The following is a 24,076-nucleotide window of genomic DNA, read 5'->3' as shown; positions in this document are numbered from 1 at the left end:
CAGATTTTTCAATTACTAAAAAAATGCAAGTAATGTTGTTCAAAAATGTATAGCCCTCATTCAGACTACGTTACCATGTTAATGTAAAGTACTTTTCCGAGAAACTCTTACTACCACTTTCAGTTAACATTGCAGTTACATTGAAATGTGTAAATTGCAACAATAGACAGCTTAAAAGATGACTCGCATGAAGTTGTCTCCTAGCACTTCTAATGAAGTACAAAGGAAAGAGATATACTCGGTCAATAAAGTTAACATGGAAAGGAATTAAAAAGCACATAAAAAGGAAGAAAAAAGGAATAAAAAACAAGAACGCCAAATGCAATCAGTTTGATAACTTCCATTTCGAAACATACTACATCAATAAAATATCAAAAGAGAAGCTAAGGTAAATATTGCGCAGGTGATCCTGCTGAGATCAGTTCCATTAAACAATACCGGAAAAGTTGCTTCAATTGTTTGCTTAGTGGAGAAGAGAAGGATTTTTAATATATCTTAAAATTTTATAAACAAAATCGATGGAAAATGAGATTTTCGTCTTCCTAAAAGGCTTTGAGCCGCTTTTAGGAAGTCATTAGTGATAAGTTATATCAGGGCAGATGCAGACTATGGATTTGGGAGGGGAACTTTTCTAGCAAGTATGTTTAAGGGGGGGGGGGGTATATGAAATTACTCATTAAAAAATAACCATAAATATTGAGTTTTACAACGTATCTACTGCTTCTTAATGCTTCTTATGAAAAAAATGTATTCATTACAAATTCTAAAAATACAATTCTTAAATAATTATTTTAAAAAGTTTGTTCATTTTTCTATTTGTATGTGCTTAAAGGAAATAATATTTGCACCAGTGGCTCAACCACAAAAGTTTTATAGAGGGGGCACTTTTAAAGTTTTCACCATCTGATAGGGCGGGGGGGGGGGGGGGGGGTCCGGGGTCCCTCCCCCCGAAAAAAATGTTGAAATTTTAGTCTTAAGGACGCAGTTTTAGACGGCCTCTGGTGATGTTACGAAAAAGAAAGGTTCAGGGGCCGTCTGCGGAAATTAAAGTTTTAAAAACGCAATTATAGGCGATATTTGTTGACGGTGGAGTAAGAGATGGTATTTTTTGGGGGGGCTGCCTCCAATTTTTTGTAAAATAGATTTAAATCGAAAATCCCTCCGCTAAATTTTCCGAAATTGAATTTCCTAAAACGCAGTTACAGACTAACTTTGACAATACTTCGAGCAGTACGGTTCTGGGGCTTTTCCGAAAAAATGTTTCAAAATTGAAGTCCTAGTAAACGAAGTTTTTAAGCGATATTCGGTGATAAAGGATTTAAACGCTCTCCCCATTAAATTTTTCAAAACTGTAATTTTTTAATGTTCAGATTTTCTACAGGAGCATTCGGACCCTTGTCCGGAAATTTTTCGTTATCGACATCTTTAAAAAATGACTGTAGACCATATTTGGTAACGTCAGGGGTTTGGCAATTTTTCAAAATTGAAGCTCCAAAAAAGCAATCTTAAACGATTGTCGATGTTATTAGAATGCGAGGTGTTTGGTAGTTCTCCCCTTTAAAATTTTCAAAATTGAAGTTCTGAAAACAAGATTTGAGACGCGCTTTAAAGGTATTGGCGGAGGGAGCGGACTTCCGACATTATGAAGACTTTCTTATTTTTAGACCGACTAAAAAAAGGCGACTGTTTCCAAGGTACGTTCTATTTTTCTCTTTAATTATAAGAAATGTTTTACAAAAACATTCTACTCGGCCTTCTGGGAGATCACGGGTCCTGTCGCCCTGTGTCCCTCCCGCCTCCACCTCTGATAGCGCCACTGAATTGCACAAGCTTTAAATATAATGATCAATCCTTCACCAAATAAATGCAAAAGACAGTTTAAACATGTTTGAGTTCAAAAAGGCTTATTTTGAAAGATTACTGAAAAACAGATACAAAAAGCAAGTACAGAAATTTGAGAGACTTAAAATGGCCGTAAAGTGGATAAATTGAACTACGATTGGAAAGCTGTATTATACCACATCGATGAGTCTTAAAAACAAGTACGATGAAAAATATTTACTCAGTCCCCGAACTCGAATTTTTATGTAGTTAACTTCCCGTAGTCTATAGCATAACTTATAAACTGTGATGAAAGCATTTAATTTTTGTATTTTTCTACAATATAACTATCTTCACATTCTTGCAGTGCCGGATTTTCGATTTTTTAGAACTGGAGGTAATTGCTTTATAATAGGGGACTTGCAGTTATAACTTATTAAAAGTTTCCCCTATTATGAGTTCCCTCCAAGCTATATTAACTAACAGCAAAAATTAATCCTTTCAGTGTCAACTACTGGTGGTTTTTTCTTACTCTTGTTTTCTGCACAGTTTTTGGTTTACTTAAGATTTTTTTTTGTTTTGGAGAAAAACATTCCCCAGTTCCCCTCTTTGAGTCCGCTTTTGCAATTCTCTCCTCGCTTTTCACTGCGCCTTTCTTCAAGTTCAATTTTTAAAAAACAGAAGAATTTTCCTGCACTCTGTTCTAAAAATTTTTAGATACACTTGTGATTTTTGGGGGGAGGGGAACATTTTCCCAGTTCCCCACCGTGGATCCACTTCCGCTATTGTCACATCGCTTTTCCTGGTGCCTTTTGTCAAGTTCAAAAAAAAAAAAAAAAAAAACCCGGAAAAATATTCCTGTACTCCGTTTTCTGAACAGTTTTAGGATCACTTGGGATTTTGTGTTTTGGAGAAGGACGTTTACAAGTACCTCTCTTTGAAACCACTTTTGCAATTCTCCCCTCGCTTTTCCCTGCTCATTTCTTCAAGTTCAATTTTTATAAAACAGAAGAATTTTCCTGCACTCTGTTCTATAAATTTTTAGGAACACGTGGGATTTTTGGTGAGAGGAGAACATTGCTCCAGTTCCCCTCCTTGGATCCGCTTTTGCTCTTGTCTAATCGTTTTTCCTGGAGCTTTTTGTCAAGTTCTAAAAAACGGAACATTTTCCCTGTACTCTGTTTTCTAAACAGTTTTAGGATCACTTGTTTTTTTTTTTCTTTATTTTTTTTAAAGTTCTTTATTTATTTATTTTTATGCAGGGAAGAGGGGAACATTCCCCAGTTCTCCTCGTTAGATCCGCTTTTGCAATTCTCTCCTATCTTTTTCTTGCGCCTTTCTTCAAGCTAAAGTTCTATATAACTGGAGAACTTCGCTGTAATACGTTGTGAAAATTTTTAAGTACACATGAGAATTTAGAGGAAGGGGAACGTTCCCCCAATTACCTTCCAGGGATCCGCCTCTGCTATTGTTTGATCGAATTTTATGGAGCTTTTCCTCGAGTTTAAGTTCTATAAAACAGAAGATTTTCCCTACACTCTGTTGTGAAAATTTTTTGGTATATATGGGGTTTTTGAGGGGATGAGAACGTTCCCCCAGTTCCCCTCCATGGATCCGCTTCTGTTGTTGCCTAATTGCTTTTCCTGGTGCCTTAGTTCACGTTCTAAAAAACTTAAGACGTTCCCCCAGTTCCCCTCCCGTGGATCCGCGGCCGAGTTATATGAGGCAGGGCAGTGAGAAGCAAAAGGAAATGCCAAAATTAAGAATTTGCTCAGCTTGGAAGCTCAGCACCTACTCATCTTTTCCGTTTCACGTAAAGTTTTGCATTTTAGACTGATTTAGCATTAAAATAGGTTTTAAAAGCTACAGGGCTTCTGCACTTCTTTTGTTAGAAATTAAGCCCTGTTTAAGAGAATGACCAATGACTGCCGGAAAGTCCCGTGGAATGTTCCCATTTGGGAACATTTTAGCGCTTTACAAAAGGTTTTTTACTAAAATTTTGATGGATCACCCTTAAAGCTCTTGATTATTATTTTGTACTTATGCAAAAATAGTTGATATAATTGGTACTATTGGTTACATTAATATGAATTTTGAATGGTTAAGTTGATATAATTGATACTATTGGTTACATTCATATGAATTTCAAATAAAAAATAGTTAAAGAAAAAACAGAAAAAATTAAAATAGTACATGTTTTTTATTGAAAAGTAACTGCATGAAATCGCGAATAATTAAAGGAAAAAATCATTTTAAATTCACAAAATTTAACTGCATATAAAAACTGTACAATGCCATAATTGATACACAGGTACTCGGGGGGGGGGGGGGGGTATGGTGCAGGGTTATGCCATTGACATTTAAAGGGGTTTTGTTTTAAGGGATATTTTTCTTTTTTTTTGGGGGGGGGGTTCCCGATTTGGGGATCTTTGTGACCTTGGGGAGGGGGTGCCCTTGGCCTTAGGGGGATGGGCGTCTCTGATTAATAGTTATGTAAAAAGAAAGTTACCAAACTTTAAAATGTTCTTTTCTTCTTCGAATACTTATTTTTTTCCAACCCAACTTATTTTTTTCACCTGCGATAAGAAGGGGGACTTTTCATGTAAACATTTTGGATCTTCAAAACACATTTTCTTGTTTTTTCATGCAACTGGAAGATAAATTTCTTACTAACATTGCGTCATAAGCTGTGTACTTTAGAGGAGTTGTAAATATCTTCACTAATAAGTGCAAAGTGGGCTTTCCTAAATCCCTGCTGCTCCAACATTAAAGGCCTGGGGAGGGGGGGGGGGGAGTAAGAAAAGGGTAGTGTGTTAGATTGAACTGTCAACTACTTGTTTTTAAAGGCGTCAATGTGTCTCATAGCAGTTATGAGATTATTACTTCGCACATTACAAAATTAATAACGTAGTGGAAATTGCCCTATTTTATATGCTGAATTACGCCTATGTTCCCAATTGAATAGAAAGCACAATTTTGAAGCACATTTGTTTTCTATCATGTTCGCCCATTAACATGATTCCCATTTGTTATCTCTCTGAAATTTCATAAACATTAGGCTTAAAAAAATCCATATAAATAAAACAAAGAATATATAGGGTAGGGTGGGGCTAGTTGAGCATAAGGGCAAGTTGAGCAATCGATATGTCTCGAAAACTATTCACCGTACGAGTAGGCATCAAATGGCGGAAAGAAAGGGTTATGGGAGGGGAACTCATCGTGCGATCTTCAATTGCAGCTCGACAAATGAGTGAAGTATACGTGCATATTATTTATTTTGTGACAAAAAAGTAAAAAACTCATTTGCCGCAAGTTTTCGTCTGTATTGCTCCAATGTTACCTGTTTTCTGTCAGGCAAGTTTTGTTCTTTCATAAATTTACTATACTTTTGATATGTATAGAGGTTCCGGGTATAATTCGTACCGTATTTTCGTAATCTCACTTTTATTTGAAGACTTTGGTTTGGGGTTAGTTGAGTAAGTAGTGCTCAACTGAGCTCCACGACTTAAAACAAAAGTAGCAATATATTTTTTGCTTTTGTTAGGATGCGGAGTTATAAAGGGAAAACTACGCGACGTTCTTACACCACTGACGACTTGAATAATGCTGCAAAGGCTGTCAATGATGAGGGGAAAAGTGTGAATGCAGCTGCAAAATAATTCGGTATCAAACGGATAACTTTGACAAGATTTTTGAAGGAATTAAAAGGCGGTGATTCATCCATGTGTTTATGCAAAACCGAGGCAAGTTTTTTCTTCCCAGCAAGAGTACTCTATGAAAAAAAAAATACTTGCTGCATAAGCATATATTATCAATCTTATTATGGATATTCCCCAAAAGACGTTTGTCGCCTTGTCGACGAGTGTGCTCTTAAATTTAGCATTAAAATTCCATCCACCTGGACTCCAAATAAGATGGCCTGAAAAGATTGGCTTACAAAGCTTTTTAAAACGAAATTCGGAAATATCCGTCCGAAAACCAGAACCTTTTCAGTTAATTCGAAAAAAAGAAAAAAAAAATTTGTTGATTTGTCACTAAAAGACTATAAATAAAGAATTGATCGCCAAACAGAAATTTTATTTCATCTCTAGTTATCATTTATCCTATGGTTTGGGATACAAGTGCTCAACTTGCCCCATGCCCTTGCTCAACGTACCCCATCTATGGGGTACGTTGAGCAAGTTTGACTTTTCGCATCCCGACAAGTGTAGCTCTTAAACGTGTGCTATTAGCAACTAATTACTGTGGACACTTTTTAAAAGGGATACATTACTAAGATATCAGGTTACAAAACAATCGATTGAGATTTATCATTGAGGAGCTATATCCGCTCAAGTGAAAAATTGCTCAACTAGCCCCGCCCTACATTATTCGGGAATTTTTGATTTGCCGTTTTCTTTTTTTAAGAATGATTATTTTGACCGGAAATTTTACAGATTTTTTTCTTCTTCTCTAATTGAAGCGTAATTGTTGAACATGCGTCACTTGATACTACTTTTATTTTCGAGGTAGACCGTGCAAAGCCGGGCAATGCAGCTAGTATATATATATATATATATATATATATATATATATATATATATATATATATATATATATATAAGAGAGAGAGAGAGAGAGAAAATACAAATAAAAAATACATTTCAATCTTCGTAAAATTCGACAAAAACAAGTGTTTTCTTGTGGGCAACAGTTATTATAAATGAGAAATAATTTTTCTTTCAAAAGAAATCAAGTCTTCTTTTGGTAATAAATAACAATTGTTTTAAAACTTTTTTTCAAATCAAGTTTTTAATCTGATGTTCCCAATGGGGTTGTTTTCCATCAGTCAAAAGTACTACTTTTAGCCACTAAAGCTGATAGAATGAGCAAAAAAAAAAAAAAAAAAAAAAACAGTAACATGGAGCAAAAAAAAAAAAAAAACTTTTATTTTCAAAACGTTTAATTTTTTATTATTTTTTTTAAAATGTCAGATTTTTAAAATGAGGCGTGATCTTTATGAAGTCACAAGTGAACATTTTTGGCGCGTACTCCACTGGCGCACTGAATGTTTACGCTTGCTATCTACCGCGATTTCAGGTTATGTTACTCAGAACCGAATTAAATATTGTGATCTATGCTTGCTATCAACCATGTCGTTGCCAGTACATGCGAGTAAAGAAACGAATTAAATATTGCACTCTGCGCTGAATGGCATTTCATCACTTGTGATGTCATGTGCAGAAGCGTAAAATAGGAAATTGAATCTGCGCACCGAATCTTAATATATAAAAATCAATGTCCTGAGATAACACACACACACACACATATATATATATATATATATATGAAGCTTCAGACTTGAAATTTGGCAGACATGTCCGCATGATTACGAAAGTAACCACTAAGAAAGGATTTTTCGAAATCTCAATTAGTTCGGGAGAAATTAACTAAAACCCCTTAATTTCTGCAAAATTAAAACCTGTCATTGAAATTCAAATCCCTTATTTTCGAAGACTTTCCTCCATTCAAATCATTATTCAGTACTTCATCTCAACTTTTGGTCGATAGCGAACTATAAATTTGATATTGTTTTTGTTTCTCACGTGATTCTTCGAGGCTTTTCTCAAGTCACATCATAATGTTTCTGTCTTTTGCTTTCGTTTTTTCAAAACTAGAAACGAAGTTTTTAAGAACATCATCACAGACGGACTATCCTTTTGAATTTAGAAGAGTGCAGTTTCCTGTTAAAGTTTGCTTTGCAATAACCATTAATAAGTCACAAGGATAGACGTTAAAAGTAGCAGGGACCGATTTAAGAGAAGACTTTTTTTCACACGGCCAATGTTATGTAGCTTGCTCCAAAGTCAGTTCATCAAGCAGCTTAATAATTTTAGCACCAGAAAAAAAAAAAAAAACTAAAAATATTGTATACGAAGAAGTTCTTGCTTAAACATAGGTATAACAATAAAATGTGGATGGCCTGTGTTTGCAAAGATAATCAATACTTTAAAAGGAACGTTAGTAACAATTAAAGATCGGTTAAGGACAAGGGCATATACATAAGGAGTCTAGGGGTCCCGGGATCCTCCCCAAATTAGAAAAAGATATAGGTAATAAGTAATTATTATAGGGGATTTTCGAAACCAGGTGCACCAAGCACTGTTAACCCCTTCTAATTCCATTACCCGAGCAATGCCGGGTACGGGAATGCTAGTAAAATATATTTTTTTAAATATTAAACTTTGTCAAATTATTTCAAAAATGGTCAGATGCAATGTTTTTAAGCATGCTCTTTCAGAAAAAATACTTTTAAACTTTCAGAAATGACCCCATTGGGAACGTTGGCGTTTAAAAGGTTAAAATAAAACTAAACAAATGCAACAAAAGTTCTCTACCTGTTTTCAACCATTAATTTCTACCACTCTCGTTTCCATTCAAGCCAAAAGCGCCGATTTTATTCCATCTTTCACTCGAAAACTTCCTCTTCACCCTGCTGTCTTAAAGGAAATGATTGACAAAATTTACCAACATAGCGCCGTTATTGTTTTGATGAAAAATAATTGCTTTTGCAATTTTTATTGTAATACGAAACTTATTTTTAGTATCGGTGTGTGAGAAAATTTTGTTAGCAGAAAGCTACAAAACAGCCAGACTGAAATAATTCTTTATCGATAATATAATCATTTACAATAAAACATATGTTATTATATAACATTGTGGCAATTGATTGCTATTTAATTGTAATTGAGTTTTTGCTTAAAAATTTGCACATTAGTGGTGGATTTAGAAGTTTAGAGACCTGTCGCATTGCATTTTTCGCTCCCCATAGTCCATCGGTTAAAAAAAAAAAAGAGTTCGAGAAGCAGGTATTATGATCTCTTTCGGGGCTTACAGATTCCCGTCCCAGAAGAATTTCTAAAACTGACAAAAAACTCGCAAGTGTGTGTTGATCGTAATTTTTGGTTAAAAAAAACGACCATTCTGAAAACTACTTTTTTTTTTGTAGCGAACTACAAGTACTTTATTACAAATGTACTTAACTGCAACTACTTTTTTAAAATGCAGCGACTACAAACTACTTTTGAAATGTAGTCGCTAATTCCTATTCAAAAAATCCTCATATATATAATAGCCGACGATCGAGTAACGCGCGTGTTTAAACCATTGAACTATAAATAAGGTGGAATGACTGCTGAGGGAGAAAACGCAGTCCGAAAAAAGCTCTCATTCCTCCTCACCGTTTGACAGGGGTCTGGACGACAAAAAAATCTGGTTAGGGGAATCTACTTTGCTCAAGAGACCGGGGAGTTTACTAATATAGAACGCAACTCCAGTATTTAAAATAATATCCCTCTCAGTGTTGCCAGATTGGGGAAATTTCCCCATTTTGGGAGAAATCTGGTGCTCTCTGGGGAAATTTTGAGGAAATGGGTTTTGAGGGGAATTCTTTGGGGAAAAATTTTTTCCTTGGGGAAAACCTGGGGGGAAAAAAACCTAGGGAAAAAAGATTTTTTTTTTCGTATTTAAATTCGCGTCAAGAAGTAGTGGGAACATTGTATCAAACAGCGTTGGGTTAGCTTTGCTCAACAGGTAAAAATAAGAGTGTTCTGGGATAAATATATACAAAAATCGTAGTTTAAATGTACATACAGAAGCAGAGTACTAAATGTGAGTAGGAAAAAAAATATTCGGTTATTTCTTATCTTTCGGTCAGGTGCTTGTATTTATGACTAGTGGCACTAGCACGGCTTTGCCCGTAGCAGAAAATTAAAAGGTCTTTTGGTCCCCCTGTATATTTACAAATAATGCGTGATGAATTTCTCGCCAATTGGCTTGTCCACGTTACGGTTCCACGTTATGATAACTTGGTCATTTACTCGTCCATCTTATGATAATTTTGCTCGGGAAAATGTTCTTAAAATTGGAATAGAAAAAGAACAAAATCAAATTTTCAAAAAATCGCTTAAAGGTGCACACCCTCATGCTACAAACTAAATCTTTGCCAAATTTCATGAAAATCAGCCGAACGGTCTTAGCGCTATATGCGCGTGACCTGACAAACAGAAAGGGATCCGGACAGAGAGATATCCGTACAGAGAGACTTTTAGCTTTATTATTAGTAAATATAAAGAAAGATAAAGATAAGGAAGACAAAAAAAAAAAAAAAAAAGCGAAAATGTGAAGAAAAAGAAGTTGGGTAATTTTATAAGAAAATTTGGCTATTTGGGGAATTTTTTTTTCAAGAGACAAAAATATTAGAGGAAGTCGATTCATTTTATGAAAATATTAGTGGAAAAATAATTTTTGCATTTGGGGGAATTTTGGTAGAAAACATCGCTTTTTGGGGAAAAGTTGGAAGGGAATTGAGGAAATCTGGATTTGACCATCTGGCAACACTGATCCCTCTTAGGTTCGCGCAAAAATGCATCTTCATCTATTTGTGTAATAAACTGATTTACTCCATTTTTTCCCCTTTCAAATCTTTATTTAAACACCTCAAATAAATAATGAAAAGGGAGGAACATTAATAAAGTTTTCATTTTTATGTTTGAAGAAGATATATAAGTACATAATTACAAAATAAGTTGGAGGAAAAAAAAAACTCAGAATCCTTGAAAGAAAGAATCTACAGAAAATATTACCGAAAGAGTTTTGTAAAAATGATTAAAATATTACAAGGCCAGTTATTTTCAGTGTCAAAGAGTTTTCATTCTGTTTGGCTTGATAAACAAACATAAAATAAGTACGTGTTTTAACTAAAATGAAATATTTTATTTCTTTTTAGTAAGCCATTTTAAAAAAGTTTCAATATAGTTCAAAATGGAGTATTAAAATAGTTTATACAAAGCACTCCTCATTTTAATCAAAAGGTCCGATCTTTTTCTAAAATTTTTCAATGGATTTAGAATGGGAAAATGATGTTTTATGCATTTTATGCACTGTTGTCAAAAATTTTTAAAAATGTGTAACACACTCTGTAATTGAACTTTTATACTTGAACAATAAGTGAAAAAAATAATGAATAGTGGTATTCACAAAAGAAAGTTTTTTAATACATCTATCTCAGTGTATCACCACAAGGACAATATTAGCGAATTTTCTGTTTCCACAGAATTAATTTTTCATATACAAGATAGAAATTACAAACATTTATTCGACATTCAAAAGATTTCACTTAAAATTTCACAACTTTTTAAAAATTAAACTTGGACACTAAATCGGGATTCTGTAGAGTGAAGATATATAAGAGAAATCATAATGACCATATACATTAGGGATGCGCTGATTAATCGGCCGATTTGCCGACTACAGTGAAACACAGTTTATACATTTTTAAAGGGGCTGCATGGAAAAAGCGCATAAATGAAAAAAAAAAACTTACAAAAAGTATAAGTTAATATGTATTGAACTTAGCAGTGACCAATTTCAAGAACGGATAATTGATAAAATTGTATAAAAGTGAAGCGTATAAACGGTGCCTCACTGTCTAATGGCCAAGAACTGCCAATTAATCGACGAAAAAAAATTCTTCAGGATGATTTTTTTTTTTTTTTTTTGGCATACCTTCAACAAGAAACTATGACAAAATCATTTGTTAACAAAAAAAAAAAAAAAAAAAAAAATGTAATTTTCTGAATATGACGTTATTACAACATATAGTTTGAAAGTTTACAAAACAAGTAATTTACAAAGGTCTTAAAAATGAATGAAATGTTAAAGGATCATGTTCTAAGTTTATGTTACGATAGACTCACCTTTAGCTTTTGATGAAAGAATTTTTTTTTTTTTTTTTGCAGTTTTTTTATTCTTTCTAATTTTACATATGATTACATCACACAGTTTACAACCAGTGGTGTTCCAATAGGGTCCATATACGCCGTATAAGTCTCAAGCATTTTTAGACATATAGCGTATACCGTCAAGCTTCAAAAATTTTCATATTATGACAATATTATGTGTATGATAGCATACACATGTTGTGCATAACTGATTACTGAGAGTATACCCTCAGAAAATTTGATGAGAACATTACTATTTACAACTTACTCTTTGAATTATTGATTTTTGATTTAACAAAACATTAGTTATTATTAGATATCATTTGATTAAAAATTGTATACATTCTTATATACAATGATGCACCATTTTTCCATGTGTCTATAATTATCTCCATCTTTCATAGTAAGAGAATGTGGGACAAAGTGGAATAGTTAAGATGTCTTAAGATAAGTCTGAGCTGTTTTCAAAACGAACAGATTGAATATTTGTTCTCAAAATTACGCTACATAAAGAAAGAACAATATATTTTATAATAAAACTTCCATTAAAACTTGATTTTATTATTTTTGGCAGTAAATTTGCACTTCTAAAAAAAGGTGGACATTTTACACCTTTTTTTTCCCTATGGGGCGAAGTGAAAAATAACATTTTTTTCGAATCAAGTATTTTTTATTCGATTATTACAGAAAATTTTGATCAAATGTTTCAGTAGGTAAAAGAATGAAAGAATAAATCAAAAGAAAATGAAACAATAAACGAGTAAATGAATACATTAATTAATTAATGTATGAGAAAAAATAGTTGAGTGAATAAAATAGTGAATGAATATAGCTATGCATACTAGAAGCCCAGAAAAAAAAAAAAAAAAAAAAAAAAAAAAAAAAACAGACTGATTCTAGTAGGTCTTCATAACTTAACCTTAATGAATGCTTAAACTTAAGAAAAAGTGAAAAATGGGCTTTTTTATTCCCAAAAAACCGAATTTCGTTGGCGATTCTTTTTTCCTTTCATCAAAAATGGATCAGGCAAAACTTCACGTGATAAAATAACTAAACTAGCATCTTAGTTATAAACTAATTTGGATGAAATCAACAAACGTTTTGAATGGTTCCTATACAAAAGACGCTATGTTTTGCCGTCTAAACTGCTGTCACCTCTCAAGTACTTACAAGAACCTGTTTCAAAACTTGACCGTGTCTTTAACAAAAGGGGGAATCGGCAGCAGACATGCCACCTTACTTATAGTTCAATGGTTTCAACAATGAAACTCGCGCTACGGCATGATAATTTGACTGGTGATGTTTAAAATGCAGGGAAAGGCTTTATTGTGACAAGGCTGAACTCGGTCTGGTAACATAATTGTTTTACTGGCAGGACCGTCGCCATAGGGAGGGTGAGGGGGGTGTTTCACCCTCCCAGTGATTTCATCCAGTCGGCAAAATCAGTTCATAAGTCGGCATTTTCAATGTTTCGGAATTTCAAAGTTTTAATTGACAGAAATTAAAAAAAAAAGTTATCATATTCATACAAAGTTATACATCTAACCTTTTCATACTTTGCGCAAGAGAAAATAATGAATGGTGTCTCCGTTTACATTCAGTTTTACATTGCTCACACTATGCCGATTGCTTAGTTTGCGACTGCTCATTTTGCTGAGACAATAAGGGTCCACTCAGAAAATTCAGCTAGAGTCGGTATTTTTTCTTTTTCAGTTGATTCTGTATTCTAAATCTTTGAGTAAAGTAGTATGTGGTTTGACCATGTGCACGTTTTCACCTTTTATTGAAAAAGGAAAACCAAAAAACATGTATATTTTGCGTACTGACGATTATTCATCTCAAAGCCCACCTGAAAGACATAATCAATTCGCCGACTGCTAATTGCACAGTATTCTCAATTTACCGACATTTACTTGAACAAAGTATTATTTTGCCGACACTATATCCAGGGACACACCAAACTTAAATTCTTGGGGAAAATCCTCAATTTTCCGAATGATAAAATACGGATATGCAATGCACACATGAGAAGGGACATTCGGGAATTTTAAAAAATGCAATAATGTCTTAAAACTTGCCGAATAATCAGAAAAATTTGGCCGAATAAGGACTTTTATGGAGGCCACTGGGACCTCCCAATGGGCGCCGCCTTCCTACTCAGTCGGCAATTTCAGCTACATTCAGCAATTTTTTTTTTTTAGAGTGAATTCAAAGTTCACTATATCTTTGATAAAAGTTAAATGGAAGTGCATTTGGATAAATGGAAGTGCACTTTTACATTTCCTCATTTTAACAAATTTACAATGCAAATAATGAGTTCTAATGAGTGTTTATATTGTAAATTTTAAAAAGATAATTCAATCTTAAAATATTATTTAGAAATATCTGCGAAGCTATATCACACATTAAGATTACCTGTGAGCAGCCGAGATGTAAGATTCAAATATTTTTTTCAAAAATAGTTATTCAATAAACTGTATAGAAACCCACGGAAAGTCTCAGTTTAAAAACACAAATACATTAAGAAACATGATAGCTTTGGACAGTGCACAGTGGACACATTTATAAAATTGAATCATCAATAAAAAAATTCACAGCAAAGTGGAGAAATGCATAGGGTGCCGAAATGATAAAAAAAATTAAAATAGAGAGAAGGATTTTATTACAACACAAAGTCCCATTGGTATGTATTTTTAAGTGCTTGATTTTGAAACGAACTTCTGAATACACATTCAGCACCGTTTCCCCTTTTTCTAGGCTTACGGGTAAAAACCGAAATAGTATTCTACTCGCAGTGGTTATGCCTATTTGTCGACCACACAAGTTTATTGTGTAACTAAAGCAAGACATTTGTCCGCCAATTGTAACACTCAGAAATGCCGTCGTGGAGACGGCGTGGCGTAATCGCGTGTAGGGGTGACATTAGAAACGTCAGACCTTCAGGGGTCTTTTCTGTTAAAAACCTTTCTCTGGAATCTGGAACTAGGAGCTCGAGGGAAAATTAGAGAAGAGTTGGATCAACTGTTGTTGTGTGCTTAGAACGGTCTGTCCGGCCCCTGCTGTGTGAACTTTCTGCCTGAAGAAGGAAAAAGAAGGTTATTGGCGTTGGAGCCTTGAAGAGATACAAGTGCATTGAGTTTGTCCGGCTCCCGAGTTTGGCAGAAGATTTGAGTGACTATCCTGCATAGCTATTTTATTCATTATGAATTTCAAAAGAAAAAAAAAGACTAGTTAAAGTTTTTGAACTTTATTCTCATGTGAATGAACAATAATTCTCATTGTGGCAAGTAAGGAAAAATCTGAAAAAGCATTTTACTTGAATTTGAGAGAAAAAAAAAAAGCTTATTGAAATGCAGCAGAAAAGGTATGATTATTTTAACTAATATTTTCAAAGCATTATTTTAATCTTTCCCCATTTACATAAATATATATATATCTTCCGTTAAATATTGAAAAATAAGAGTTCTAAGTAAGTTGCTGGGATGAAAAATTTTTTGTGAAAAGTTTCAAAAAAGAAAAGAAAAAGAAGAGGGGGGGGGGCAAATGAATGTGTTTTTTAGCTCTAAAATTTAGAAGAAAATGCAATTTAAAAATATTATTTAGGAACATTCAAACATGTACAACATCATTAAAATTACCATTTACCAAGCCAAAGACAGCTGAAATACGTTTCAAACATTTTTTCAACCAATAGAGAAAAAGAATAGCCAGAGCGTTATAGAATTGCATAACAAGTTTCAATTTTTAAAAAAACCGATAGGTAAATAAACATGATAGCTTCCTAGGGCACACCCGTGCAAAAATAAGGTAAATATGTTTCAAATAGAGGAAAAGATTCAAAATCTTGTCTAGAAAAGTCACACCAGTAACTCTAATGAGTGTTTAAAAAATGAGTTATAAAAAATTAAAGTAAAATGAAAGTTATCAAGAGATTCAGGATTTCTGATATTTAAAAAAAGTAAAAAAAGGTATCTTATTAGGTATCTCTAAAAAATACCACCTGTATTCAAAATTTTAAACGTTTAACCCTTCCTCAAGTTAAAATATAAAAGCTTTAGATTATCTTAGTCTGTAAGTTCAAAATGTTAACAGATTGTTTTAAGGTTGCATAATTTTGTACTTTAAACAATTAAAAACATTAGAGTGAAAATTGAAAATTTCGTCGTGAAAAACTAAAACAGCTAAAATGTTTTTTAAAAAGAAAGTCTGGAGGAGGATCTCCTACCTTTTTTTCTTTTAATAAATAAAATGATTTAGGGAAGTAGCTTAGGAGGGAGGACGGAGGAATCGCAGAACCTAATCATTTCCTTTTATCTTGTGGTAATGAAATGTAATCTAAGTTGCGTTTTTAGAAACTTACTGCAGGAGGGTCCTATGAAATCAACGAAGATCGTCTTAAACTTCGTTCTTTGGCATTCAATTTCAGGAAGTTGTCGAAAGAGAGAGCCTCTGAACCTCGTTTACCACAAATGGCCTACAATGGCACTTTAAAGATCTCAATTTTCAAAAAAATTTCGATCGAAATCACTTCGTATCACCTTCTCCTAACATCACCAATAGTCGTATAACGTTTAAAACTATATGTTTAGAACTACAATTCAAATAACGCTTAGGGAAACACTAACCGATACTCCTTTCTTAAATCGTGTGGTGTAGCAAAGATTCTATTTCGGAAGAGGCCCAGGTTCTTAGGTTCTTACCTCAAGGAGATTATCACATTAATTATTTTTCATTGAATTGCTAAATTGATTTCATTATAGATAATGCTAATTATTTATATCTGCTAATTATTAATTAATAGTTGTTTAAAACACCAATACACTCCTATTTGTTAAGTCTGGGTATTTTAAAAAGTGATAAATAACCTCAAAACTTATGCATGAGTTATATTCTTAACTAGAGGATAGAAATGCTGACATGTTTTCTCCTTCAGTATTTCTGAATATGGTGTTTGGGAGCTGACCTGCTAAGAACATTGTAAACGCTATGGTTTGCTAAGTTGGATGAGGGGGAGGAGTGGAAGGTCTTACCTAAAAATGTTTAAAACTTAAGACCCGAAAACCATTTTTGAAAACATTACGGAACTGCTTGGGAATCGGGGGCTCGCCCCCGAAAATCTTCGGAAATTAAAAGCCGAAAAACAAGGTTATAGGCTCTCTTAGAAGCGTCATGCCCTCGGTCCTTCTCCCTGGGCGCTGGGCTCTTCCCCTGGCTACGCAGCTACCCAAATCCATCAAAGTTGTCTAGAGAAATTTTTTTTCAAGACTTAAGTCCTTAAAATTTTTCCGGGGGGCAGCTCCCAAACATCATTGCAGATCGCGTAAAAATACATTTTTTGAACATCATTCGCAGAAAATTTCCGGGGAGAGTCTATGAAATCCACTCTTTTCCCACAACACTAAAAAATGTCATTCCCCTCTCCTTTCCTTAATATCACCAATAGTGGTCTATGACTGCCTTTCTGGAACTTTAATTTCACGAAATCGCCTAGGGAGTGCCCCTGAGCCCCAGTGGAACCAAACATGACTTACTATCACCTGTTTAAGTCTTCAGTTTCAAAAAATTTCCTGAGCCTAAACTCCCCCAAACATCGTCAAAGACTGTCTAATGTTTCATTTTTAGAATCTTCAGGAGCAGAAATCTCCGAACACCACTTTTTCTAGCTTAACATTACTAGCATGATATAACTCATTTTGCAAACTATTTCTCCCACACAAAGCAATTTCTCTGATTTGTATACTTAAAATCCCTATTTGTGCGCCATGGAAATGTTCAATCAGAATCAATGTACTCAGAGATACCAAAACGAATGATTACCATGAGGGTCCCCCCTCCCCCCCCCAAAGAATTATGTACAACATAATTAATTCACCATTATATTACAAAACTTTTTGAATAGAAAATGTTCTTATGTGTTAAATTTTATATGGATAAAGTACGGTTTTTTTTTCTTTTTTTCGTATTTTCCCAGAATGTCTCCTCCAAAATTCCTTGTAATTCCTCACTGCCGTTTTCTCTAGCTAATCTGCCACTGTCCACTGGACATCTGTAAATACCTACCCTCAGTGCCGGATTTAAGGGGAGGAGGAGACGGGGGTTGCCAAGGGCGGCGACTTTTAGGAGGCGGCAAAATCACCCTATTTTTATGTTTTTTTCGTTGAAACTCAATTTTAAAACTTGAAAGATGGATAAAGGCGGCAGTTTCGATATTTGTCCCGCCTCGGAAAAAAAATGTAGATCCGTCACTGCCTACCCTTTCCCCAAAAGTATCCTTAAATAGCCTAAAACTGTGTTTTTAAAACTTTAATTTCGAAAAACCTTCGGGGAGGGCCCCCGAACCCCCTATCCTTTCCTTCGCGTCAATAAAGATGGCATAAAATCTTTGTTTTTAGAAATTTCTAAGAACTCTCGAAAACCACCTTTTCTAGAAAAAAGCATATTGACTCCAGCGAAAAAAAGATGAGAATGAATCCACGGTCCTCTTGCTTCTTATATAAACCAAAGCCTAAAATCATGTTTTTAGTATGCCAATTTCAGAAATTTTTCGGAGGACAGCAGTCTATCTTGCCTTTAATCGAAATTAATGCAGTGCCCTTAGTATAGTAGCACTGAAGCACGTCTACAATTGCATGTTCCAGACTGCAATATGTAACGAATTCTGGTCAGAGATCCTGAATTTATATATATATATATATATATATATATATATATATATATATATATATATATATATATATATATATATATATGTGTGTGTGTGTGTGTGTGTGTGTGTGTGTGTGTGTGTGTGTGTGTACGTATATATAATGTGTGTACGTATGTATCTGTCGGGTCGGCAAAATGTTAGGAGTCAGTCGGCAAAATCAGTTTCAACAGCCCCCCAAACGAATGTACCTGGCGACGGCTCTGTTTACTGGTAAGACTGTGTCATTTCAGAGCAGTAGCGTAACTAGGGGTTGGCAGGAGTGGCTCTCGCGAGGGGGGCGGCAGACAGTGGAGTATTTGACTGAAAATCCTGGCCAAAAGTCCAAAATTAAAAATTTACCCGATTTTTATGAAAATTTATTCTACGATAGTTGACTAACTGGTACATTGATCGGCACCTATTTCGAAAACTTGAGTCACGTACAATTGCTCATAACCTCGGTAAAAGATAAGATTTCTATAAGTATATTCGCTTTTTTGTTACGTTTCAGCTTAATTATTACGTTTCAATGTAGATTTTTTTGTGGCTTTATAAATGAATGGAATTGAACCAAACCAATTTTACGGGATAAAGAAATGTCAGAGCTTTGTGCTAATTATAACTCAAAGTAAATATTTTTATTTTCTTTTTGTGGAAAAAAAAAAGAAAAAAAAAGAAAACTTGGTACGTGAGATTTTTAAAGGCTTTTCGCTTTAATTTATAACTAGAGAAAGCTTTTTAAATGGGTGTCGGGCTCAGTCGGGCTGTTTTGAAAGTTGCATCGTATTATTTGGCAAAGTCTCTAGTGCTAATTTCAGCAAAAAATCTTCCACCTAAAACTGCCATTTTTTAAAATGATTTTTTTTTTAAAAAAAGTGCATAATCCGATCGTTTTGCGACAAGTCATGATTTTAAACTGAATTTTCCTACAAAGATTTAATAAATTTGTAAAAAGTTATCATAAGTACTACTGAATGAAAAGATCGAAATATTTGAGCGCACAAACAACAATAAAATTTCAGACACGAGTTTCAGGGTTACGAGAAACCGCTTCATCAATGTATAAAGATGTAAGCTATGGAATGAGAATCATCCAATTAATTTCCAAACGCTTACCTCTATGCATCGCTAAAGAGATTCATTGCACCTCTAAAACATCTGTTTGCGTTCAATTATGTTAATTTTCTAATGTATGTTATTGAGTTCATAAATTAAATTATTTTGTGATCTCGCTAAGAAAATTTGCTCTTCCTTAAAATTGAGACAGAATTTAGATAAAATAAATAAATATTTATATTTTTTCAGATCATTGCTGCAAATAATGTCCCGTGGAATAACTTTCATACGGGACGGCTTAGGTCCCGTATTTTAGCTAATAAGAATATTTTATAATACGAGACAGTATTTTAAGGTAAAAAAATAAAGTAAAACGAAAAATATGATTAAACTAATTAGCACCTGTTCCTATTAACGTCGATCTGTATACTGAACTTCGTTCTATTGCTTGATTTTTTCTTTGATTTAAAGTTCTTCCAAAAGTGTACTTACAAATAAACATACTGAGAGGAATCTTTCGAAAGCTTTTGAAACATGATTGTTTATCACCCCTTAAAAATACACCATAACCAGTAATTGCCCTCAATCACAAAAATACACCCCCCCCCTTTCACTCTTAGAAGCCTGTCTCGTATTTACTGTTTCTAAATCTGGCAACCCTGCTCCTAACGCTAGCGAGCTATCCACATCTAAGACATTTTACCTACTCATTGTTAAATTGAAGTTATATTAAATTTTAGTTCCAAGTTTTTGTTCGTACAATTTTTAGCGGGAGACATCACGCTAGATAAAACTAAGGATCGACCCAAGGTACGAGTACAATATATACAATTCAAAAACAAAGAGCTTTTGAATATCCGTTTTCGAGTGTTTTTACAGTTATAACATCCTAGTTCACTTATTTTTTTACAATGGAAAAAAGGTTCTTTGTATCCCCGAAACCCTTGTCTTCAATTCTTTTTGTGCATGATTAACTCAGGGTTTTAGTGATTGAAACCAAATGAAAAGAATAAAATTGATTATTCTTTTGGTTTCAAATTTGTGTTTTGTACAGAATACTAGGATTTTTAAACCGCTTTTTCCCACCTCGAACAGTGCACTTAATTACATATCTTCAAAGGAAAACAGCCATTCGCATCAAACATGTTTACTTATCACTTGTCTAAGCATTATTGGCAAGCAGTCAACTGTGGCATCCATTTCGGATCGAGTGAAAATTAATAAAAAATTTTATATTAATTCATTGAAAAAAAATTCATTATAAATCAGTGAAACAACATAACTTCACCGTTTTCGCTGTAAATAAAGGTAAGGTGTTTATATTATTTCCTTAGAAAGTTTCAGAACCATAACATTATTAGAATATTGGATGCAGGAATTTTAGTTTACATTGATTGAATAATTGAAAAAAGTCGAAAAAGTGACCATCCTTTGTAAATTCCAGATATTCGGTTAACTACGTTAGAACTTCAAACGAATCATATTCTTGAAGAAAATTATTTTTCCTATCTAGTGATGCGTTGTTTTTTTTTTTTTTTCCTACGTTTACCAGGATCGTTTTTACGGTTGTAAACATGCAAAAGTCTAAACCGTGGATAAAATATTAAATATTTCATTTTCTAATTCAAATTTAAAAAATCGAGTTTCAAATTGTAACATCAGATCTTTCAGACAACTTGTATACCAAGTTTCGTGCCTATAAGTGGGATAGCTTCGCCGTACAGCGCACAAACGCACACAAGGGTGTCGCCATCAGAAGAGTGAAAATTTCAAACTAGCTTTGACCAGGATTTTCAGTTAAATACTCCACTGTGCGGCATTTCGACTGATTAAAAAAAAAAAAAAAAAAAAAAAAAAATAAGATTTTTTTTTTTAATCGTAGAATTTGAAAAACGCTTTCAAAAAAAAAAAAAAAAAAACCTCGCAAGAAAAAGAGCTAGAAGGATATACACATACATAGCATCTACTGAGAAGGGACATTGGGCATCATTGAAAACAATTCAAAAAAAGAAAACAAGAAAGAAAATTACAATGCTGCCTCCTATTTGTCGAATCAATTAATCAAAATATTCCAAAAAAAAATTGGGAGGTCACAACGACCTCCAGTGACTTTCCATGTGGGCGACCCTGGGGGGGGGGGCGCAATTTCTTTTGTTCGCCAGGGGCGCTAGATCCCATAGTTACGCTACTGTTTCAGGGGAATGAAGGAACGAAAAAACGGTCAGCAATGAATGCTACCTACTGGAGTTTAGGGTTAAACCATTGGATTACAATTTCAACTATCAAAATATCACCAAACAAGCAATGACTTCGTTCAAATGTAGAAGCAATTTTCACTCGTCATACCTTGACGGGCGGTTTTCTAGTAAATAAATAAAAAGCAATTTCAATCCTCACACATCGTATGAGGATAGAAGTTGCTCAAATTAATAAATAAGCTCATTTGAACATTGAATATTACTTAAAATTATCATTTCGTTCACTCTTTTCTTACTTAAACCAATTTTACGAATATTCGCTATAAGAAATAATAAAAGTTGAAAGATTCAAATTTTTACGATTCGGCGGTTTGAAAAATGTAAATAGAAGCAGTCATAATTTGACTTAATTTTTACATTGGCATACATATGTAAAATTGATTCGATGAGGAAAACGTCAACATTTTTTAAACAGGGGAGAAAATTTTTAATTTTCCATTTTGGAATTATTTTTATAGGAATTTATATTTCGTAGGATATCTAGTTAATTAATTTTGAACTTCAACCGGATCTGTACACCATTCCCTTTCTTATGCTACTGATAAAATGTTTTTTTTTTTTTTTTTTTTTTTGAGCAATCACTATTGCTTATTGTTCTCATTTGACGGTCCTCGGCGTTGTGGTTCCTTTTTCTGCTTGGACCAGGGGCCTCTGCAGCACCACCGCAAACCGGCCTCTACAGGCGCGACTGTCCCCCGGTAGCCGCTTTTCCTGGTCGGTGGCATCCATTTCCTACACACACGCACGCTCACACACACGCATTGATACGCACATTACAAACTCCCACACATAAGCCGTTACGCACGCACGTGCGCCTGCATACACATACCCAAATATGCACACGTAACATCTAGAAGGAAGGCTTGGGGGGACAGGAGTTGTTTCTGGTAACAATAAGTACAATGAGTGGGGTCCTGTCGTGATTGCGAAAAACATAATTTGAATTCAAAATTTCAGAATTCAAATTAATTTCATCTTTTTTTAAAAACTTAATTTGAAAGTAGTTTCCAGAAATCACTGCAAACTACTATATTTGGATCGAATTACTCGCCACTCTACTTTTTTTTTTAATTAATGCGCTACACTACAAAATTCTTAAAAACGTAGGTACAAAAGCGTCGCTACTTGTAGCACGCTATTTCCCAGACAGCACATATCTTCAAATATTCGTTGATATATCGTTGAACTGGTGCAAAACTCATGACATATCACAAACGGATATCGACGCAATGTAGATTTCCTCACGTAATTGGGCTTTTCCAAATATGGTTGACAAAAGTACGAAATTTGCTCAGGTTTCAAAATAAATCCAAAACATGTTTGAAAGTTTACATTTATAGTATATAGCGTATTTCTAATTTTTGTAATTCATTTGACGAGTTTTTACATGTCTGAAAACTGTTTAATCTGCTCATGCGCAACAATTTCAGTTTAGAAAAATGGCTATTTACTGACTGTAGTATGTTTCCACGTTGTCAGTTGTCGGGTTGTGTATTGTTGCGAGCGTGAGTGTGTAAATGAATTAGTGATTTCTTGTATTAACGTGAAGTAAGTAATTGCATGCTTTTTAAGCTTTTTTAAATTATGTTTTCTAAATTCAAGAAACAATGTTCTGATCATCAAGAACGACGTAGAGATAGCTTTGAATTAAAAATTCTCATATTATTATTATTATTATTATTATTTTGTTTGTTTGTTCAAATTATTGCTGTAATAAAATTTGTGAATTGTGCATACAAAAGAAATGGTTTATTGTCTACTTAAATATGAATACAAAATAGATTATCAATGATTCATAGATTACTGGCATGTTTCTTGGAAGTCTTAAATATTTAAAATTACTTTTCTAAACCGCTAAAAATAGTTAACATCAGCCATTTTTTCTTAAATTATTTAAATAAACTATACATATTTATTTATATTTGAAATTAATTTTAAAATTATTTCATTTTTCTTGTCTTTCTTAATTATTTTATTGAGTTATATTCCAAATTTGAATTTTATTTAAACTATTTTTTAAAAAATCTTAAGTATATTACTGTTTTAAAAAGTTTGACGGTAAAAAAAGTTTTTAAGACTTTCAAAAAGTGTGCAAACAGTCTATAAATTATTGGTAATTAATTTACCAAGATGCAGCAAACACATGAGAAAATCGTTGATAAATCCTTTGAAACAGGTTGTTAGTTCATCTAATATTAGTAGATAAATCCATTTAACCTCTGAAATCCGTTGAAAACTCCTCCAGAGTACAATATAACCAAAGTAGAAATATCGTTGATATTTTGTAAGCATCCAAAAAACGTTGATAATTGCTCCCAAAAATGTTGAAAGTCATATCATATCTACAGCGATTTCACGTAAAATCGCTGTGCTGGGCGGACATTTTGCTGTTTTATCAACCAGTTCTCTACGAATTTAAGAGGATTTCGGTACATGTGATCACGTTGATGTTACATTACTTCTACGATTTTGGGACGATTTGTGCTGTTTGGGTT

The sequence above is a fragment of the Uloborus diversus genome, chromosome 2 (genome assembly GCF_026930045.1).
Source record: "Uloborus diversus isolate 005 chromosome 2, Udiv.v.3.1, whole genome shotgun sequence".
Classification (NCBI taxonomy): Eukaryota; Metazoa; Arthropoda; class Arachnida; order Araneae; family Uloboridae; genus Uloborus; species Uloborus diversus.
The sequence above is the reverse complement of the archived record's forward strand: the minus strand, read 5'-3'. Positions refer to the sequence as shown.